The sequence below is a fragment of the Schistocerca gregaria genome, chromosome 5 (assembly GCF_023897955.1).
Source record: "Schistocerca gregaria isolate iqSchGreg1 chromosome 5, iqSchGreg1.2, whole genome shotgun sequence".
Classification (NCBI taxonomy): domain Eukaryota; kingdom Metazoa; phylum Arthropoda; class Insecta; order Orthoptera; family Acrididae; genus Schistocerca; species Schistocerca gregaria.
Window position 1 is genome coordinate 670,045,055 of NC_064924.1, and position 20,051 is coordinate 670,065,105.

A 20,051-nucleotide genomic window follows, 5' to 3' on the forward strand; every position below is an offset into this window, starting at 1 on the left:
CAATAAAGTGGTGTAAGGCCCAGACGCTTGCGTAATGTCAGAGCAGCCACATGGGTCGAAGTGGAGACGTGACAGAATAACAGAAATGAACTGTCGTGTCTGGACGTGCTCTTGAGTACACTGTCAGTAAGGTTACCCGATTTACTGTCGTATTCGTATCAACGCGGGCTGTCCAACGTGTCTGCAAGGAATGCTGTAGCACTCGCAGCCGTGAGAAACGGTCGTACGAAGGTTCCGGCAGACATCGATCGACGACGAGTGTCACGCTTTGTTAGTGACAACTGGTTTCATCACTGACAGGAATTGCTGCTGTCAGTAAATGCCGATTCATCTCAAGCAGTTTCTGAGAGAACACTGCGAAGGGTACTGCATGCAATGTACATTTGGAATGTGGTACCTTCCAAAAGGCCATTGCTCACGACGCACAGTGGAACTGCTACGGCAAGAAAAAGGAATAAAACTGAGATAGTGTTAATACTTTCATCTTTCTTTACCTCCTCAGTATTACTGCAGATGACGTGTCACTGAGCACATTTGTAGTGTGAATTCAGTACACGTGAGGTGCTTAGTTGTTTGCACTGCCCTCTGTGGAATACATAAGTTCTTGTACACTTCACTAACCTGTTGTCTTCATGATGATGATGTCCCTAGCGCAGAAAACAGCACGCAGGTCGTGGATTCTTTTCCTTGAGGCTGAAATTAACTTCGCAAGGAACTGCTGCTACGAATAAACTACAACTGATTTGGGATGCCACTAGCGTTTTTATTGATATAGACACGAGAAACTATACTTTATCACAACGTATTGAACGTATCTTTCGACAGTCATTACATCTGGCTAAAATAACATGAAATACGTCCTGCCACACACAACATGTCTGTGTACTGGAACCGTTAGAACTGCAGAATAAAATTACATGAATGAAATACTACTATTACAGACAACATGTCTGTAACTAGCGATGGTCGGAACAGTAGTAAATAAAATTGCATGACACAAATACTGCTATAACAGATAACATGTCTGTCTTCTGGAACGGCCAGAACTGGAGAGCCGGACTGCCCGAGACACATCGCGCGCCAAGCCAGCCAGGCGTGACCCGAACGCCACCGAAGTGCATCGGCAGTAATATCGTCAGTCTTTTGTTTTAGTAATACTTTGATTTTAATAATTTTGAAATGACTGATTGATAGCTGGCTGTTGAGAGATGTTTATTTTAAAAAATGAAGTAATTTGGATGACAGGTTTAATCAATAATAGCAACTAAAGTTTAAGGTTTTGGCGCTCTACCGCCGAACACAGCAGCCAATCACAGAGCAGCAGCATTACGCAGGCGGTCTTTCTCACGGGAATGGTACCGAATGTAACATCTGTCACCGGTACCTCATCCCACATTGCGTCATCTATATGCTTCTCGCATCTCCACTGCCCTGGGAATAGCTAAAAAAAAAAAGGATGTGTGTGAAATCTTATGGGACTTAACTGCTAAGGTCATCAGTCCCTAAGCTTACACACTAGTTAACCTAAATTATCCTAAGGACAAACACACGCACCCATGCCCCAGGGAGGACTCGAACCTCCGCCAGGACGAGCAGCACAGTCCATGGCCGCACCGCCTAGAGCTTCCTGGAGCCTAATATGATGGCTGAATAAGCCAGAAATATTACGCTACTCGCTTCAAAATCTGGAAAGAATAGGGTAAAGAAAGGTGCACGTTCCGACCTTAGCCACGGGAAATCTTGTGTAGATAGCAGTCACTGATAAATACGAGCCCAATGCTGCAGTGTCATTGTGGTCTCAAGTCAATGTGATACGTGACGTCACAGCTGACGCTGAACAGTCATTCGGCCAACGACACCTTTCTCCAGATACTGTTCTTGTGGCCTATTTGATATATGCCAACGATATTGCCTAGTTTTCACGATAAAATAAGATGGGCAGCATTCCAGAATATAGTTTATGCCATTTTTAACCGGTGTAATGACTTATATCGCTTTAAAACTAAATTACTACCAATATCATCCGAAATCGTTGGCTGTAAAATTTTCTCTGCGTTGCTCCAATTTTGTAAATAGCTCTCTTATTACCTTAATAGTGCAGTTAACGAATTCAAATGTATTTTCGAGCACATATTTTCAAGCTTTTAGTGAACGGTCTTTTGTACCGTGCTGCAACGCCACATGGCAAAAAATGGGTCCCTTGGTTCAAATGGCTCTGAGCACTATGATGGGACTTAACATCTGAGATCATCAGTCGTCTAGAAATTAGAACTACTTAAACCTAACTAACCTAAGGACATCACACACATCCACGCCCGAGGCAGGATTCGAACCTGCGACCGTAGCAGCAGCACAGTTCCGGAAGAACTACTTAAACCTAACTAACCTAAGGACATCACACACATCCATGCCCGAGGCAGGATTCGAACCTGCGACCGTAGCAGCAGCACAGTTCCGGACTGAAGAGCTTAGAACTCCTCGGCCACAACGAATGGATCCCTCATCATTGCAACTATTTCGTAAACTATTCTCTGAATAAAAAAATGTGGATAGGGTTTTCTGCAGAATTCCTGAAGAGGTATTCTGAATTACTATCATAATTCTTTTTTCGCAAAATGGAAAATAATTTTTTTGCAGTATCAAAATTTATCAGAGTAACATTAATTTTTTTCCCACGCAATCTACATCTACATTTATACTCCGCAAGCCACCCAACGGTGTGTGTCGGAGGGCACTTTACGTGCCACTGTCATTACCTCCCTTTCCTGTTCCAGTTGCGTATGGTTCGCGGGAATAACGACTGTCTGAAAGCCTCCGTGCACGCTCTTATCTCTCTAATTTTACATTCGTGATCTCCTCGGAGGTATAAGTAGGGGGAAGCATTATATTCGATACCTCATCCAGAAACGCACCCTCTCGAAACCTGGCGAGCAAGCTACACCGCGATACAGAGCGCCTCTCTTGCAGAGTCTGCCACTTGAGTTGGCTAAACATCTCCGTAACGCTATCACGGTTACCAAATAACCCTGTGACGAAACGCGCCGCTCTTCTTTGGATCTTCTCTATCTCCTCCGAACTCGATCTGGTACGGATCCCACACTGATGAGCAATACTCAAGTATAGGTCGAACGAGTGTTTTGTAAGTCACCAACTTTGTTGATGGACTACATTTTCTAAGGACTCTCCCAATGAATCTCAACCTGGTACCCGCATTACCAACAATTAATTTTATATGATCATTCCATTTCCAATCGTTCCGCACGCATCCTCCCAGATATTTAACAGAAGTAACTGCTACCAGTGTTTGTTCCGCTATCATATAATCATACAATAAAGGATCGTTCTGTCTATGTATTCGCAATACATTACATTTGTCTATGTTAAGGGTCAGTTGCCACTCCCTGCACCAAGCGCCTATCCGATGCAGATCTTCTTGCATTTCGCTACAATTTTCTAATGCTGCAACTTCTCTGTATACTACAGCATCATCCGCGAAAAGCCGCATGGAACTTCCGACACTGTCTACTAGGTCATTTATATATATTGTGAAAAGCAATGGTCCCATAACACTCCCCTGTGGCACGCCAGAGGTTACTTTAACGTCTGTAGACGTCTCTCCATTGATAACAACATGTTGTGTTTTGTTTGCTAAAAACTCTTCAATCCAGCCACACAGCTGGTCTGATATTCCGTAGGCTCTAACTTTGTTTATCAGGCGACAGTGCGGAACTGTATCGAACGCCTTCCGGAAGTCAAGGAATATGGCATCTACCTGGGAGCCTGTATCTAATATTTTCTGGCTCTCATGAACAAATAAAGCGAGTTGGGTCTCACACGATCGCTGTTTCCGGAATCCATGTTGATTCCTACAGAGTAGATTCTGGGTTTCCAAAAACGACATGATACGCGAGCAAAAAACATGTTCTAAAATTCTACAATAGATCGACGTCAGAGATATAGGTCTATAGTTTTGCGCATCTGCTCGACTACCCTTCTTGAAAACTGGAACTACCTGTGGTCTTTTCCAATAATTTGGAACCTTCCGTTCCTCTAGAGACTTGCGGTACACGGCTGTTAGAAGGGGGTCAAGTTCTTTCGCGTACTCTGTGTAGAATAGAATTGGTATCCCGTCAGGTCCAGTGGACTTTCCTCTGTTGAGTGATTCGAGTTGCTTTTCTATTCCTTGGACACTTATTTCGATGTCAGCCACTTTTTCGTTTGTGCGAGGATTTAGAAAAGGAACTGCAGTGGGGTCTTCCTCTGTGAAACAGCTTTGGAAAAAGGTGTTTAGTATTTCAGCTTTACGCGTGTCATCCTCTGTTTCAATGCCATCATCATCCCGGAGTGTCTGGATATGCTGTTTCGAGCCACTTACTGATTTAACGTAAGACCAGAACTTCCTAAAATTTTCTGTCAAGTCGGTACATAGAATTTTACTTTCGAATTCACTGAACGCTTCACGCATAGCCCTCCTTACGCTGACTTTGACATCGTTTAGCTTCTGTTTGTCTGAGAGGTTTTGGCTGCGTTTAAACTTGGAGTGAAGGTCTCTTTGCTTTCGGAGTAGTTTCCTAACTTTGTTGTTGTACCACGGTGGGTTTTTCCCGTCCCTCACAGTTTTACTCGCCACGTACCTGTCTAAAACGCATTTTACGATTGCCTTGAACTTTTTCCATGAACACTCAACATTGTCAGTGTCGGAACATAAATTTTTGTTTTGATCTGTTAGGTAGTCTGAAATCTGCCTTCTATTACTCTTGCTAAGCAGATAAACCTTCTTCCCATTTTTTATGTTCCTATTAACTTCCATATTCAGGGATGCCCCAACGGTCTTATGATTACTGATTCCCTGTTCTGAACATACAGAGTCGAAAATTTCGGGTCTGTTTGTTATCAGCAGGTCCAAGATGTTATCTGCACGAGTCGGTTCTCTGTTTAATTGCTCGAGGTAATTTTTGGATAGTGCACTCAGTATAATGTCACTCGATGCTCTGTCCCTACCACCCGTCCTAAACATCTGAGTTTTCCAGTCTATATCTGGTAAAGTGAAATCTCCACCTAAGATTATAACATGCTGAGAAAAGTTATGTGAAATGTATTCCAAATTTTATCTCAGTTGTTCTGCCACTAATGCTGCTGAGTCGGGAGGTCGGTAAAACGAGCCAATTACTAACCTAGCTCGGTTGTTGAGTGTAACCTCCACCCATAACAATTCACAAGAACTATCCACTTCTACTTCACTACAGGATAATCTACTACTAACAGCGACAAACACGCCACCACCGGTTGCATGCAATCTATCCTCTCTAAACACCGTCTGTACCTTTGTAAAAATTTCGGTGGAATTTATCTCTTGCTTCAGCCAGCTTTCTGTACCTATAACGATTTCAGCTTCGGTGCTTTCTATCAGCGCTTGAAGTTCCGGTACTTTACCAACGCAGCTTCGACAGTTGACAATTACAATACCGATTGCTGCTTGGTCCCCGCATGTCCTGACTTTGCCCCGCACCCGTTGAGGCTGTTGCCCTTTCTGTATTTGCCCGAGGCCATCTAACCTAAAAAAACGCCCAGCCCACGCCACACAACCCCTGCTACTCGTGTAGCCGCTTGCTGCGTGTAGTGGACTCCTGACCTATCCAGCGGAACCCGAAACCCCACCACCCTATAGCGCAAGTCGAGGAATCTGCAGCCCACACGGTCGCAGAACCGTCTCAGCCTCTGATTCGCACCCTCCACTCGGCTCTGTACCAAAGGTCCGCAGTCAGTCCTGTCGACGATGCTGCAGATGGTGAGCTCTGCTTTCATCCTGCTAGCGAGACTGGCAGTCTTCACCAAATCAGATAGCCACCGGAAGCCAGAGAGGATTTCCTCCGATCCATAGCGACACACATCATTGGTGCCGACATGAGCGACCACATGCAGATGGGTGCACCCTGTACCCTTTCCACATCTGGAATGACTCCCCCCGGTATGCACACGGAGTGCACATTGGTTTTCTTCCCCTCTCTTGCTGCAGAACTATTCAAATTTAGTACAGATAAGCTTAGAACTAAAACATATCTATCACAAACTCTTAAAAAATGTATATTTATCGAAAGTCGGGTGCCGACATCGCTGGACCCACATCATTCTGCAATGACGCCTGACGGCGGCATTGGTCTGCAGTGTTGACGCGCGGGTTTGCCACAGTCGAAGCTGATCCGTTGCTGATTGTTTGGTTGTCTGAAGATGAGCAGATAGATCGCGATAAGGATACCCGGTGTTACCGAGAAGATTCCCGTGGGATAACGATGCATGTCGTATTCCATCGGCTTCTGGCATCTTCGGATCCAGTCATCTCGGGAGATCAGGAAATGATAACTCAAGAAGATAAAAAGATGCCACTATAGGCAAAAGATATGCTTCCCGAATGATCTCCCATTCTGATATCAATAATAACACAACCGACGAATGTGACAATGATTTGGATTGCCGCGCGGTGTAGCCGCGTGGTCTTGGGTGCCTTGTTACGGTTCGCGCGGCTCCACCCCGTCGGAAGTTCGAGTCCTCCCTCAGGCATGGGTGTGTGTGTGTTTCGTCCGTAGCGTGAGGTAGTTTCAGTTAGATTAAGTAGTGTAATCCTAGGGATCGATGACCTCAACAGTTTGGTCTTATAGGAACCTACCGCAAATTTCCAAATTTTCTAATTTGGATTCAAAAATGTAAAATAACGAATAAAACATTTCTGTACGGCAATTTCGACATCCGATTCGTTATCAGAGACTTCACAATACGTACATATTTGGATGTAGTCCGCCTTTAGCAAAACATAACTTTGTTTTATATCCCAAACAAGTTTCACTGCAGTTGCAGTATCATCAATGAGCTTTTATTTTGTGACTCTTAAACATAAACAATATTCTTAATGTTTTTATGTTTGTACACATGTAAATATTACCTTTTAAATGGTAATTAAAAATGTTTGAAGAACAGACAAAACTATAGAACTAATTCAAAAGCCAAGATTGCTTAAATACTGTTTGCCGGTTAACCAGTTTCAACACACTGAAGATGCCATCATCGGATCTGGATGTAGATTAACATTTATAAACCATTTGCATATAAGTGTTAATCTACATTCAGATCCGATGATGGCACCTTTAGTGTGTTTAAAGCGGTTATCCAGTAAACAGCACTTAAGCGATCTTGGCTTTTGAATATCGTCTACAACAGAATGATCGCCCCACAACGCACTATGCGTTCACTGCAAAACATAAAATTGTGTATTCATACCCTCAAGAAGAATCCGGAGTCTATTTAGAAGAGATAGCGGATCCAGTATTAGAATCAGAATTTAAAAGAGCCTTCGAGGACTTAAGATCAAATAAGGCAGAAGCCATAAATAACATTCCATCATAATTTCTAAAATCGTTGGGGGAAGTGGCAACAAAACGACTATCACGTTGGTGTGTAGAATATATGAGTCTGGCGACATACCATCTGACTTCCGGAAAAGCATCATCCAAACAATTCCTAAGACGGCAAGAGCTGACAAGTGGGAGAATTATCGCACAATCAGCTTAACAGCTCGTGCTTCCAAGTTGCTTACAAGATAATATAGAGAAGAATGGAGAAGAAAAGTGAGCAAGCGCTAGGTGACGATCAGTCTGCCTTTAGGAAAGGTAGGGGCACGAGCGGCAATTCTGACCTTGCGGTTGATAATGGAAACAAGACTAAAGAAAAATCAAGACACGTTCATAGGATCTGTCGACCTGGAAAAAGCATTCGACAATGTAAAATGGTACAAGGTTCAAATGGTTCAAATGGCTCTGAACACTACGCGACTTAACTTCTGAGGTCATCAGTCCCCTAGAACTTAGAACTAATTAAACGTAACTAACCTAAAGACATCACACACATCCATGCCCGAGGCAGGATTCGAACCTGCGACCGTAGCGGTCGCCCAGCTCCAGACTGCAGCGCCTAGAATCGAAGCATTTGAGATGTGGTGCTATAGACGAATTCTGAAAATTAGGTGGACTGATATGGTAAGGAATGAGGAGGTTTTGTGCAGAATTGGAAAGGAATGAATGGAAAACACTGATAAGGAGAAGGGATAGGATGATAGGACATCTGTTAAGACGTCGGGGAATGACTTACATTGTACTAAAAAAAAAAAAAAAAGGAAAAAAGAGGAATGGTTGAGCCTAAACGAAGCAGCAGCTCTCCGTACAAATACCTGCACGAAAGATAATGTTATGCATCTGGTGGAAGAATGACCGTGTGTCGTGCTGCGAATTGCTTCCCCGAGGTATAATCATCATTGCTGACATTTTCTTTTCAACAAGTGAGACGTCTTGCTGACCCAACGACCAGGATGACAGTGTGAAGTGATGCTGTTCCACTATAACGGCCTCCCGAATTCTGCTAGACTGACAAAAAACACTATACAGGAAGATCGGTTGGAAAGTTGTAACCTCCCCCTCACTTATCGCCCTTAATGACAGTCAAAAAATAAACCGCGTGTACCTAATGGAAATTTGGGAAAATCAATCGTCACCGAAGTTAATCTGTCGGTAAAGAGGGAGGAAGGGTTACATCTAAATGAAATGAAAAATGCACATGAAATTGGTGGAAATTAATTTTGAAAAAGGGTAAAGTTAATAAAGAAAGTAAATGTGCAGTCGTTACGTTAACAATTAACTGGCGTTAATTAGATATTTGAGACTTGAGGAAAATTACGGTCGCTAGTCCTATGGACAACTACTATAATAACTGAGAAAGAAAGGTTAATGCACATATAATTAGCACTAAAAGCGCGGCAACTGAAGGTTGACACGTGTTGTGTGAAAACTGAATGTTTGTCAGAAGTAATCAATTTCACTACACTCTTACATAATTTAGCAAAAGAATAAATAAAACCGGAAAACTGAAAGTTAATTTAGTGACTGAATTAATAGTGAACTTTGTTTCTGAAACACTACGAAATAAAATAAAATAAGGTTAGTCTTGGGCTACCTGAACAATCATCTCAAAAGCAACTTGAATCTACGCAATTTAGAAATGAGAGACTTAAATTTGAACTTGAATTAAATGATTCTGAACAATTAACAATAGTAAAATTTAGTATGTACCAATCTGAGATGCAGTCACAGGTAAGCTAAAATATGGTAACAAAACTCGCACTCTTAATTTCTGCTTGTGTAAACTAAATATATTTCTGTTTGTTTATTGTAGCCAGCTTTGAAATTAAAGCAGTGAAATGGAATTATAGTACTTTAATGCTGGCGTTTGAATTTCAACGACACTCGGGTTCATTTCGGAAAAGGAAGGGACCCTGCTTGGTAATGCAATTGGGACAATGAGCAACAAAGGTTCATGCTAAGTTGCTGTATTTTAGTGATACAAATCGAACAATTTGAAAAGCTGAAGTCCGCCATACAGTTCTAAAACTTTACGTGCTTTCAGTCTTCCTTGTTGGTTGATCGAAGGTTTGAAGTCATCGATCGAGGAGGTGGCGACAGTCACTCATTGTCGGCCGTCGCCGTTGCAGAAGCTGGATGTTGGCGCACCTTCTTCTCGACACGGTCTCCTGGCGAAACGGGCTCTTGTTGTGTGCCAGCTAATGTTTTCCGTCCGCGACACCGAGCCAGAAACTATCATAGCAAATCGAGCGCAATTACATGCTGCCAAACTCCGAAAGCGCGGCAACTCGCGGGAGCGTCACTCAACACACCTGTTCCACCGCCCTACTCCAGTCACACTCTGCTACGCCGACGCTCCACGCGGCACAGTTAACACTACCCAAGATCCTGAAAACTTTGGTTCTCCACACGACCTATCGATGTAAGCGTTCGATAGCATAGTTTTCTCTAGGCAAGATCCAGCGTAAAAATACAAATAATATTTACAAAACAAACCAATTATACATCGACATAAATGCTTATATATAAATATACAAATTGTAGAACAGTTACAATATATAAAGACACCGAAACGTCATATCTTCAGGTAACAAAATAAGGAAAAAAATTATAGTACAATAGATGGAAATAGGAGGATATGCATTTTCGGCGTTACAAAGTCATTCCGCACGCAGCTTATTCACCTGATCTTGCGTCTTCAGATTTTCACATTTCCCGCTCTTCATCGAACAACCTTCAAGGAACTTCGTTTGCGGATGAAAATGCGCTCCGGACATGGCTCGACGGGTTTTTCACCTGAAAACCTAGTCGTTTCTACAGTCGCGGCATCGAAAAGTTACCGCAGCGTTGGCAGACCGTTGTAAATAGTGGAAGAATACCTAAAGTCTGGGAACACTTTCAATTCTTCCGCGCTGTACAAGACGATGCTTGGTTGACTGACGAGTCGATTCGTGTGCACCATCGCTCCATCGCTAAAAGCCACCAGATTTAGAATGTCATCCTAAATACCCCTAATTTATACTGAAACCTGGTAGCGTTGCACGCGTGTGTATTTGGCAATACAGTTAATGCTTGGCTGCTATAGGTGTTCTTTGATCGTGTTCGGAGGCTATGTGTCAAACTTCGCCACACTGTTTTGTGTGGAATAACTGCTTTCAAGAGCGCTGTCTGCTCGTCTATACCAACAGAGGGTGCTGCACCACAATAAAATTGACTTCGTTTACACCTAATACTCAGCCACGATGTTATTGCACTTGGCTTTATCAGAAACGTGCAGCGGCGTTACAGTAAACAAGTACAGTGGTGACCAAGGAAAACACATCACACTGTCAATGCTTTCAGGTCAGTGGAACGTATACTTCCAACCCCGATTACGTGCTGACTCACGAAAAGACGACCGAAGCATCCCACTCGCAGGTGGAATAATATTATGGTCGACTAATGGTCTTGATCGACCTTCGCTTCCGCAACTGTTGTCAGTCGATGAATAAATCGCAGCGAGGTTTCAATAGGTGCGGTAAGCCTTCAGGCGATATCGTTTGGTTCCACAGACTTTCTACGGACTACAGTTGGTATACGAAACATTTCCACCACGATTGCAACCATCTACATTACTTCACTTTTAGTCTGTCATGTCTATGAACCTCAGAACGACAGTCAACTGACACGCTAACGTAACTACAAACAAACTATATAGCAGATGACGCTAACCGCATTGGAAACGAAAGTCAATAGAACAGCTTCGTATAGTTCTTTTGCTGTTGTGTGAACTGCGCGGAAATACCCAGAAATGCTATCGGCTTCATCACAAGTGAAACAAGAGGTCGACGCTTAGGTTCATTGTTTTTCGGAAGGAATGAAGAAAAGAAGGAAGATTTGGATTTAAAGTCCCGTCGGCTGCAGGGACGTTAGAGCAAACACTCCCACTTGGGAACGATAAAGTAGGATACTGGCATATTCGCTTTCAGTGGAACCAATCCAGCATTTGCATTAAACGAGTTAGTGAATTCGCGAGAGTAATATACCTGCTTTCCAAAACGAGAAGTTTGACCGCCGCCTCCCAAATGAGAGTCCGATAGCTTACTAATGAGCGACCTCACTTTGTCATAGAGTGATTCAGCTGTACCCAACGATGGTGTTTTATGCACCCTGTAGTATTATATGTGGCCTCCAAAAACGTCCCACGAAATTTCCATATATTCCCACTTGCTATGCGGAAACTATGAACAGGACCTTTTTATATGAAATTTAATGTAGTTAAATTTTGTACTGGGATATGTTTCCGTTAGAGATCGTGGTTTTCGAGTCATTCAAGAGAAACATACATAAGTACCCTTCAAATGCAACTGCACCCACACACTCATTCCTCAGCCGTCAGGATTTCTAGTATGGCACTGCCCGCATCTCGTGGTCGTGCGGTAGCGTTCTCGCTTCCCGCGCCCGGGTTCCCGGGTTCGATTCCTGGCGGGGTCAGGGATTTTGTCTGCCTCGTGATGGCTGAGTGTTGTGTGATGTCCTTAGGTTAGTTAGGTTTAAGTAGTTCTAAGTTCTAGGGGACTGACGACCATAGCTGTTAAGTCCCATAGTGCTCAGAGCCATTTGAACCATCTAGTATGGCACTCCCTCCTACCACCGTGCAAAAAGTTCCGACTACACAAACTGTTCCCAATATTTAACGTTTTTTGATCTCTGCTGATTGAGCTATAACGCCACCAGCGTCGTCAGCTATTTCGTTAACATTATTAATTTAAACGTGTATGGGACGAAAGAGGAATAAAAACGACTTTTGCAAACGTTATGCTAATATTAATTACGTTGAAAATTCGATCTAAACTTAACTCTTACAAGCTCAATAGTTTCGCAGTCAGAAGGCCTCACGAATACAACGATCTAATGGCTTATTTTATCCTATTAAAATTCACAAAATTATTGGGTAAAATTTACACAAATGTCAATTTTACAGTTTGTAACTGCACGACGAAATCGGTGGCGTAGTAAGGTCATTGAATGAAGACCAAAAATGTCGAATATGGAAAATAATTCGTGAAGTCGCAAATTTTAGTACAGTAGTAGGACAGAGTGCCATGAGCAACACACTAGAGCTCCAGATTTCTTGAATAACTCGCCGTCTAAGGCCTCTAACGTAAATGTATCCCAGTGCAAAGTTTAACTACGTCAAATTTCCTACTAAAAGGCCCTAGGCCCTTTTCTTTTTTTTTGGTGGGACTAATAGTTAGCGAGTAGCGAGCGAGAGAATATGAAAACCTCGCTCGTGGTTTATGAGGACTGCGGGATGCGTAGAACAACCCTGTTTACTTTTTGATAGTGAGAGAAAGGAGTGTCGCTAAGAGGACACTGCCGGGAGAGAGTTGCAGGAGCGATGTTCAAGTGATCGGCTGCATTACAGCACAAAGTGAGGGTGACACGTGTGAAAAATCAGTCAGTTTCATTTTAGTTACGACTCATGTGTTATGCTGACCTTTAAAGCCTCAATACTCACTAAACATATTTCCTTTTGTAAGTGTGCTGACGCTGTCGCTAATTCTACGCAACAAAATTGTATACTCACCCACTTCTTTTGAATCGCTTAAAGGGACTGCAGTTAGTAGCTAAGCAATTTGCAATGACGTAGACATTATTGTACAGTTCCGCTTGTAAGATAGAGGGAATGGAAGAAAACTGCGAAGCCACTTTTGAGCATAAAAACGTAAAGAAGAGGTACTCGCAGTATGAGTGGAGTCTACAGTCTCCAAAGATATCTTCATACACTACGTGATCAAAACTATCCGAACACCTGGCTGAAAATGATTTACAAGTTCGTGGCGCCCTCCATCGGTATTGCTGGAGTTCAATATGGTGTTGGCCCACCCTTAGCCGTGATGACAGCTTCCACTCTCGCAGGGATACATTCAGTCATGTGCTGGGAGGTTTCTTGGGGAACGGCAGCCCATTCTTTACGTAGTGCGGCACTGAGGAGAGGCATCGAAGTCGATCGGTGAGGCCTGGCACGAAGTTCCAAGTCATCCCAGAGGTGTTTTATAGTATTCACGTCAGGACTCTGTGCAGGCCTTTCCATTACATGAATGTTATTGTCGTGTAACCACTCCGCCACAGGCCGTGCATTATGAACAGGTGCTCGATCGTGTTGAAAGAAGCAGTCGCCATCTCTGAATTGCTCTTCAACAGTGGGAAGCAAGTAGATGCTTAAAACATCAGTGTAGTATTGTGCTGTGATAGTGCCATGCAAAACAAAACAAGAGGGGCAAGCCACCTCCATGAAAAACACGACCACACCATAACACCACCGCCTCCGGATGTTACTGTTCGCACTAAACACGCTGGCAGATGACGTTCACCGGGCGTTCGCCATACCCACACCTTGCCATCGGATCCTCACATTCTGTACGGTGATTCGCCACGTCACACAACGTTTTTCCACTGTTCAATCGTCTAATGTTTACGCTCCTTATACCAAGCGAGGCGTCGTTTTGCATTTACCGGAGTGATTTGTGGCTTATGAGCAGCCACTCGACCATGAAATCCAAGTTTTCTCACCTCCCGCCTAGCTGTCATAATACCTGCAGTGGATCCTTATGCAGTTTGGAATTCCTGTGTGATTGTCTGGATAGATGTCTGCCTGTTACACATTACTAACTTCTTCAACGGTCGGCGGTCTCTGTCAGTCAACAGACGAGGTCAGCCTGTACGCTTTTGTGCTGTGCGTGTCCCTTCACGTTTCCACTTCATTATCACGTCTGAAACAGTGGACCTAGGGATGTTCAGGAGTGTCGAAATCTCGCGTGCAGACGTATGACAGAAGTGACACCCAATTACCTGACCACGTTCGAAGTCAGTTCCGCGGAGCGCCCCATTGTGCTATCTCACTATGACCAATGACTTCTGAGGTCGATGTTATGGAGTACCTGGCAGTGGGTGGCGGCAGAATGCACCAAATATCAAACACACATGTTTTGGGGGGTTTCCGGATACTTTTGATCACGTAGTTTACATAGGGTCTTCAGAAAGTAAGTTACGTATGTCGTCCTATGCTAAGCCCAATGCACAACACAAGTAGCGCATTGTCAGAAGAGAGTAAATGTTCCGGAATTTCTGCACACACAGTTCCGATAAGGTATGGATGACAGGTGCATCGCAGTGAGAATTGTCGCGGCAAGTGAAAATGTACGCCACAGTTTAAAGTACGCCTGCAGTACGATTTTTATGGGAAAAACGTCTAAACTGCACACGGAATCACCGCTAAGCTCTAGCGTTATATGGACCAAATGCAATGTCGCCTCAGCCGTAGTGAAATGGTAACAGAAATTTGATCAAGTCCGCACGGACGTGGGTGACGCTTGACGCGACGTCCACATCTTGCACCTTGCGCCTTCCACGTTTTTCGGCAAGTTGAAGGAAGAAATGGTGAGGAAACAAAGTTTCCAATGACGAGGACGTTCAAATAGCAGTTCTCGAACGGCTCTTTGACCAACGAGTGAATTTTTCTGCCGTCGAGGTACTGAACGATTGGCAGAACGCTCCGCCCATTGTATACAGTGAATTGACGACTATGTTGAAAAATAGTGTCATGTATATGTATCACTTTGAATTTTAGTGCAGCAGTCAATAAAAGTTACATGGTCAGCCATAGTAATGTGTAACTTTTGTTTTGACGTCTTCTCGTATATTTCATAATGCAAGCTCTATTCGAAATTTAATCTAAAATATCTGTAGTTATTTAACTGTAAATTTCATCATATACGAACATTTCATTCTGCAGAGACTTACAACGTGTGATAGGGAAAGATAAAGCCTATGACAGCGTTGTCGACGAGAAGTGAACCTCTAATCTTTCTGTCTCGTGGTGTAGCCGCGCGGTCTGTCGCCTTGCCCCCGTTGAATAGCCATCGACTTGGGGATAATTCATTAGATGGCACTAGCTCTGGGTGGACAAAGAACTGACGATGGCTCAAGTGAAAGAACTATCTCAGCTTTATACCTTTGAGTGATGGAAGCAGTCGTGGAAATCCCGACTGCAGAAGCTGGGCATGGGTTTTTTCGAACCTCGCTTCTCCTTCATTTCCAACCACAGCTCTTTTCCCTCTTTAAATACCTTTTAATAACCTCAGCTCCGAATGTATGGGATGCAAAAATTAAGGACGAAAGTAACTTTCGCATAATGTCTCACTATGAAGTAAAGTGACTTGGTGAAACTTGGCCTATATGATACAAAGAACTGCGACGGTATGATACAGAAGGTAACTGACAGAAATACGCAGTGAGGCGAACAGAAATGAGACCTTTATTCAAAGACACCGATTACACTGAGGTCTCCACGATTCATGGTAGCCCCTGGACGTTGCAAAAGGCGGGACATGGTTCTAAATAGGTCCTGAGATCACCACAAACTGCTATGCGTGCTCTGCAACGTGCTCCCACGCTGGGTTCAAGGTAGTTCTTGTCGTAGGGCTTTCCATTCATCCACCAGCACGGCTAACAGCTACTGGATGGTCGTTAGTCACGTTGCGATGCTGCATGCAGTACATGTCTCCGACACATCCCGCAGTGCTCCACGGGGTTTAAGCCTGGGGAGCGCGCAGGCCAGTCCAGTCTCCGAATATCCCCTCGTTCCAAGAGTCTACAGTGCTGAAGGGTTAGGAGCTCACAAGCACTTGCAACATTGTGCCTGTCCACACAAGTGGAGCTCAGAATGATCATGCAACATTACGCCTCCCCACACCATGACACCTGGACCACCGAAAAGATCATGTTCGAGAATGAACAAATCTTTGAAAAAGGTAGAGTCGGTGGTCAACCTTATTGTAACACTTACCCCACGTTCGTCTTTTCATGCGTGCATTTGGCCCTGCCTTCTTTTTAACGGATGAGCACGCGCGCACACTTGGATCAGCTCTGAGAACTGGAAGGTATTCGCTGACTGGACTGGCCCGCCCATTCCCCCGACTTAAATATCGCCGACCACGTACGGCATGCGTTGTGGAGACGTCCACGTGCACCAACGACCATCCAGCACTTGTCAACAACCTCCATGGTGGGGGAATGGAACGCCCGACCACGAGAACTCCTTACCATTATCGTGGCCAGCATGAGAACACGTTGCAGATCGTGCCTAGTTGTCCGTGGTGATCCCACACACTGTTATTGATCACGTCGTGCCGTTTTTAATGTTCAGGGAACCATCTTGAATCACGGTGACTTCACTCTGATTACTGTCTTTAAATAAAAGTGTCATTTCTGTTCGTCTCACTCCGTGTTTCTTTTAGTTACCTTCTGTAGTATTTTGTAGCAGTTATTCCTATGTATGGTCCAAGTTTCATCTTTTTTTTTTACGTGGCAATGATTCATAAGACGAAAGTTAATTTGGTCCTTAGGTTTCGCTCACAATTGTATTTCTAATGTATTTGTGGAAGAGTAAAATACTACAGTTGTGCGTTAGGAGAACTCTGCCTTCCGAGTGTCACGATCATAGTACGCTGCTGCCATTTGAAATAGCAACACCACGAAGGTGACGTGCAACAGACGTCACATGGGCATTGTGCTATATGCTCGGATACGCAAATGATAGACTTTTCTGCGCAGCCACATAAAGCAGGGATTGGTAAGACCACCTACATCGTGAATGCAAGGAACGATTAAGCAGCGGATTTCTAGTTCGTAAATCATAACCGTATGTTGGTTATTTCTGAGAACATCATGTTATGCCTCATATAAGACGAAAAAAAATTTACCAGAACTTCAACAGCGGCAGAATCGTGGCCTATCAAGACTACGGATTACAGTTCCACGGTATTCGTGTTCTCATTGGTCCGGATCCAAACGGAAGCCATACGAATGGATGAGTTCAGAAGAGTCACATTTCAGACAGTAAGAAATCCAGCCTTCAGTTGCAAGGTAATTTTTTTTTTGTTTACCTAGTTTTCGATGCCAATAATGGTATATTCTTCTTATTATTTTTAGTATTGACAGACATAATCGTATGATTATGCGTCTTTATTCTCTATTAGTTTTATTCTGTGACATGGCCAACGTTTGGCTCGCAAAATAATTTAATTTTTGTTCTGAAGAAGATACCATTATTGGCATCGAAATCTAGGTAAACTAAAGAAAAGAAACCTTGCAAGTGAATGCTGAATTTCTTATTGTCTGAAGAATTCACGGCTGCTGAAGCGTTGCATGTGTCATGTAGGTTCTTAACGTCTCCACACGACTAGCGCCTGAGACGACACAGACATTGTTTGATAAGCTGTGAAGCACTGTACAGCCTCGTCACATGCCTTTAATCAGCAGACGGGCCTGTTCGTAGCAGTATTCAAACTAACAGTGCAAAAGTGTTTGAGGCACCACAGGCTAGCGACTTCTCGTGGGGTAGAAGCATTGGAGCCCCAAACACTGGACACAGACGTGCCCTAACGTCATTTTTTCAACCCACTACCGGTTTTGGTAGTTCCGAAGAGAGCGAATGTTGGCAGATTGCGCTCTTCGTAGTCATACGCTCTTAGCTCCTGGTTCGATGATATGAGATCTCATGGATACACACCAAGAGCACATCTGATTCCCATAACCAATAATTTGGACATCAGGCGTCACTTTTCTGCTGTATTTAGGTCGGTGACTGTGCCCTTCCTTTGATGTCTCCGCAACATTGTCATTCAACAAGTAACAAAAGAGTGTACGTTGCCTGTGCTGCCAAACAGTGTGTTCGACTGTCTCTGTGCACAGCGCCATTATGGATGATGAATTCTCTTATAGAATTAAAGCTTCATGGAATGGCGTACCCGCTTCTGTCATCCAAAGAAATTTCAATTTGATGTCCAACCTGCTAGAGTCATTGTTGCGGCCAAACGTGGCAAGTCTGCGTATTAAACTACGCATCACATAGCTTTAAAAAAAAAAAAAGATCCCAAATTGAGCAAGTCAGTAACTTGCTCGTCTACGTCTGACCATTACAGAAGCAGTTAAGCCGCTAGGCATTGATTGACAGTGTTATTGGATGTCCTCCTAAGAAATATCGTGCCAGATTCTGTCCAATTGGCGCATTAGACCCTTAAAAACCCTAGCTGCTTGGAGGACCCTGCCCATAATTGTTGGCCAAGGCACGGTTAGGCAAGCACAAAGAGAAACAGAAGAAACTCTCGCTGAGTGTGGGCGGGCAGTGTCTTGTTCAAATGTAAGTTCAGATGGTTTGCCATGCCGCGCGGGATTAGCCGAGCGGTCTTGGGCGCTGCAGTCATGGACTGTGCCGCTGGTCCCGGCGGAGGTTCGAGTCCACCCTCGGGCATGGCGGTGTGTGTTTGTCCTTAGGATAATTTAGGTTAAGTAGTGTGTAAGCTTAGGGACTGATGACCTTAGCAGTTAAGTCCCATAAGATTTCACACACATTTGAACATTTTTGGTTTGCCACGAAGGAGAACAAAACGGGGCATAGAATATAGTCGACGTATAGCTGTGCTGTAAGACTGCCGCAGATGACAACCAAAGGATTCCTGCTATGAAAACAAATGGCACCCACTCCCCAGACCACAACTCCCGGTTGTTGAGCGATATGGCGAGCGACAATCAGGTTGGTATTCCTGCGCTGTCCAAGGTATCTCCAGACACTTGTTCGGCCTCGACTCTCAGTGACTCGAGTAGACATTTCTTCAATGAAGAATCCTGCTTCTAACTGAGCCCCGATGAGCAGCGAAGACGTGTCTGGGGGCGCCCAGTGCAGTGGTGGGGTAACAACGCGACTGCAGCCCGCCGTACGTCTCGACAACCAAGAGTGATGATCTGAGGTGGCATTTCATAGCAGGACACCTTTTGTTGTCATCGACAGCACCCTCACAGTACAGCGGTAAGTCGACGATGTTCTACGCCGCGTTTCGTTTCCCCTCATGACAGACCTTACTGATCTTACATTTCTGCAGGATAATGCCCGTCCCCAGAAAGCGAGAGTTTCTACTGCTTGTGAATCCCTAACTTGGCCAGAAAGGTAACCGGATCTCTCCCAGTTCAGAACATTTGGACTATTACGGGCGAAGTCCTCCAACCTACTCGGGGTTTTGATTACCTATCGCGCCAGTTGGACAGAATTTGGCACGATATCCCTTAGGAATATATCCAAGAACTCCATCAATCAATACCAAGCCGAACAACTGCTTACATTAGGACCAGAAGTCGACCTGTGAGTTGATGACTTACTGAAATTGTGAAACTCTTTCTCTCGAATAAATTATCAATTTTTTATAGTAGTAACCTCTTGTTTGTGTCTACGAGTACATCACAGATACCGATTTCCGTACCATTCGCATAATTCGTTCGTGAAGCGTCGCTTTTTTGTGTATACAGGGTATTACAAAAAGGTACGGCCAAATTTTCAAGAAACATTCCTCACACACAAATAAAGAAAAGATGTTATGTGGACATGTGTCCGGAAACGCTTAATTTCAATGTTAGAGCTCATTTTAGTTTCGTCAGTATGTACGGTACTTCCTCGATCACCGCCAGTTGGCCCAATTGAAGGAAGGTAATGTTGACTTTGGTGCTTGTGTTGACATCTCTACAGTACTAGCATCGAGCACATCAGTACGTAGCATCAACAGGTTAGTGTTCATCACGAACGTGGTTTTGCAGTCAGTGCAATGTTTACAA

At 44.0% G+C, this 20,051-nt stretch overlaps 1 protein-coding gene across 10 annotated transcripts in view; it reads left to right on the plus strand.

Annotated features, from left to right (window-relative positions):
• The window catches only part of LOC126272091 (voltage-dependent L-type calcium channel subunit beta-1), a 2,208,268-nt gene that overhangs the window by 887,070 nt on the left and 1,301,147 nt on the right, over window positions 1–20,051 (plus strand). The window lies entirely within an intron of this gene.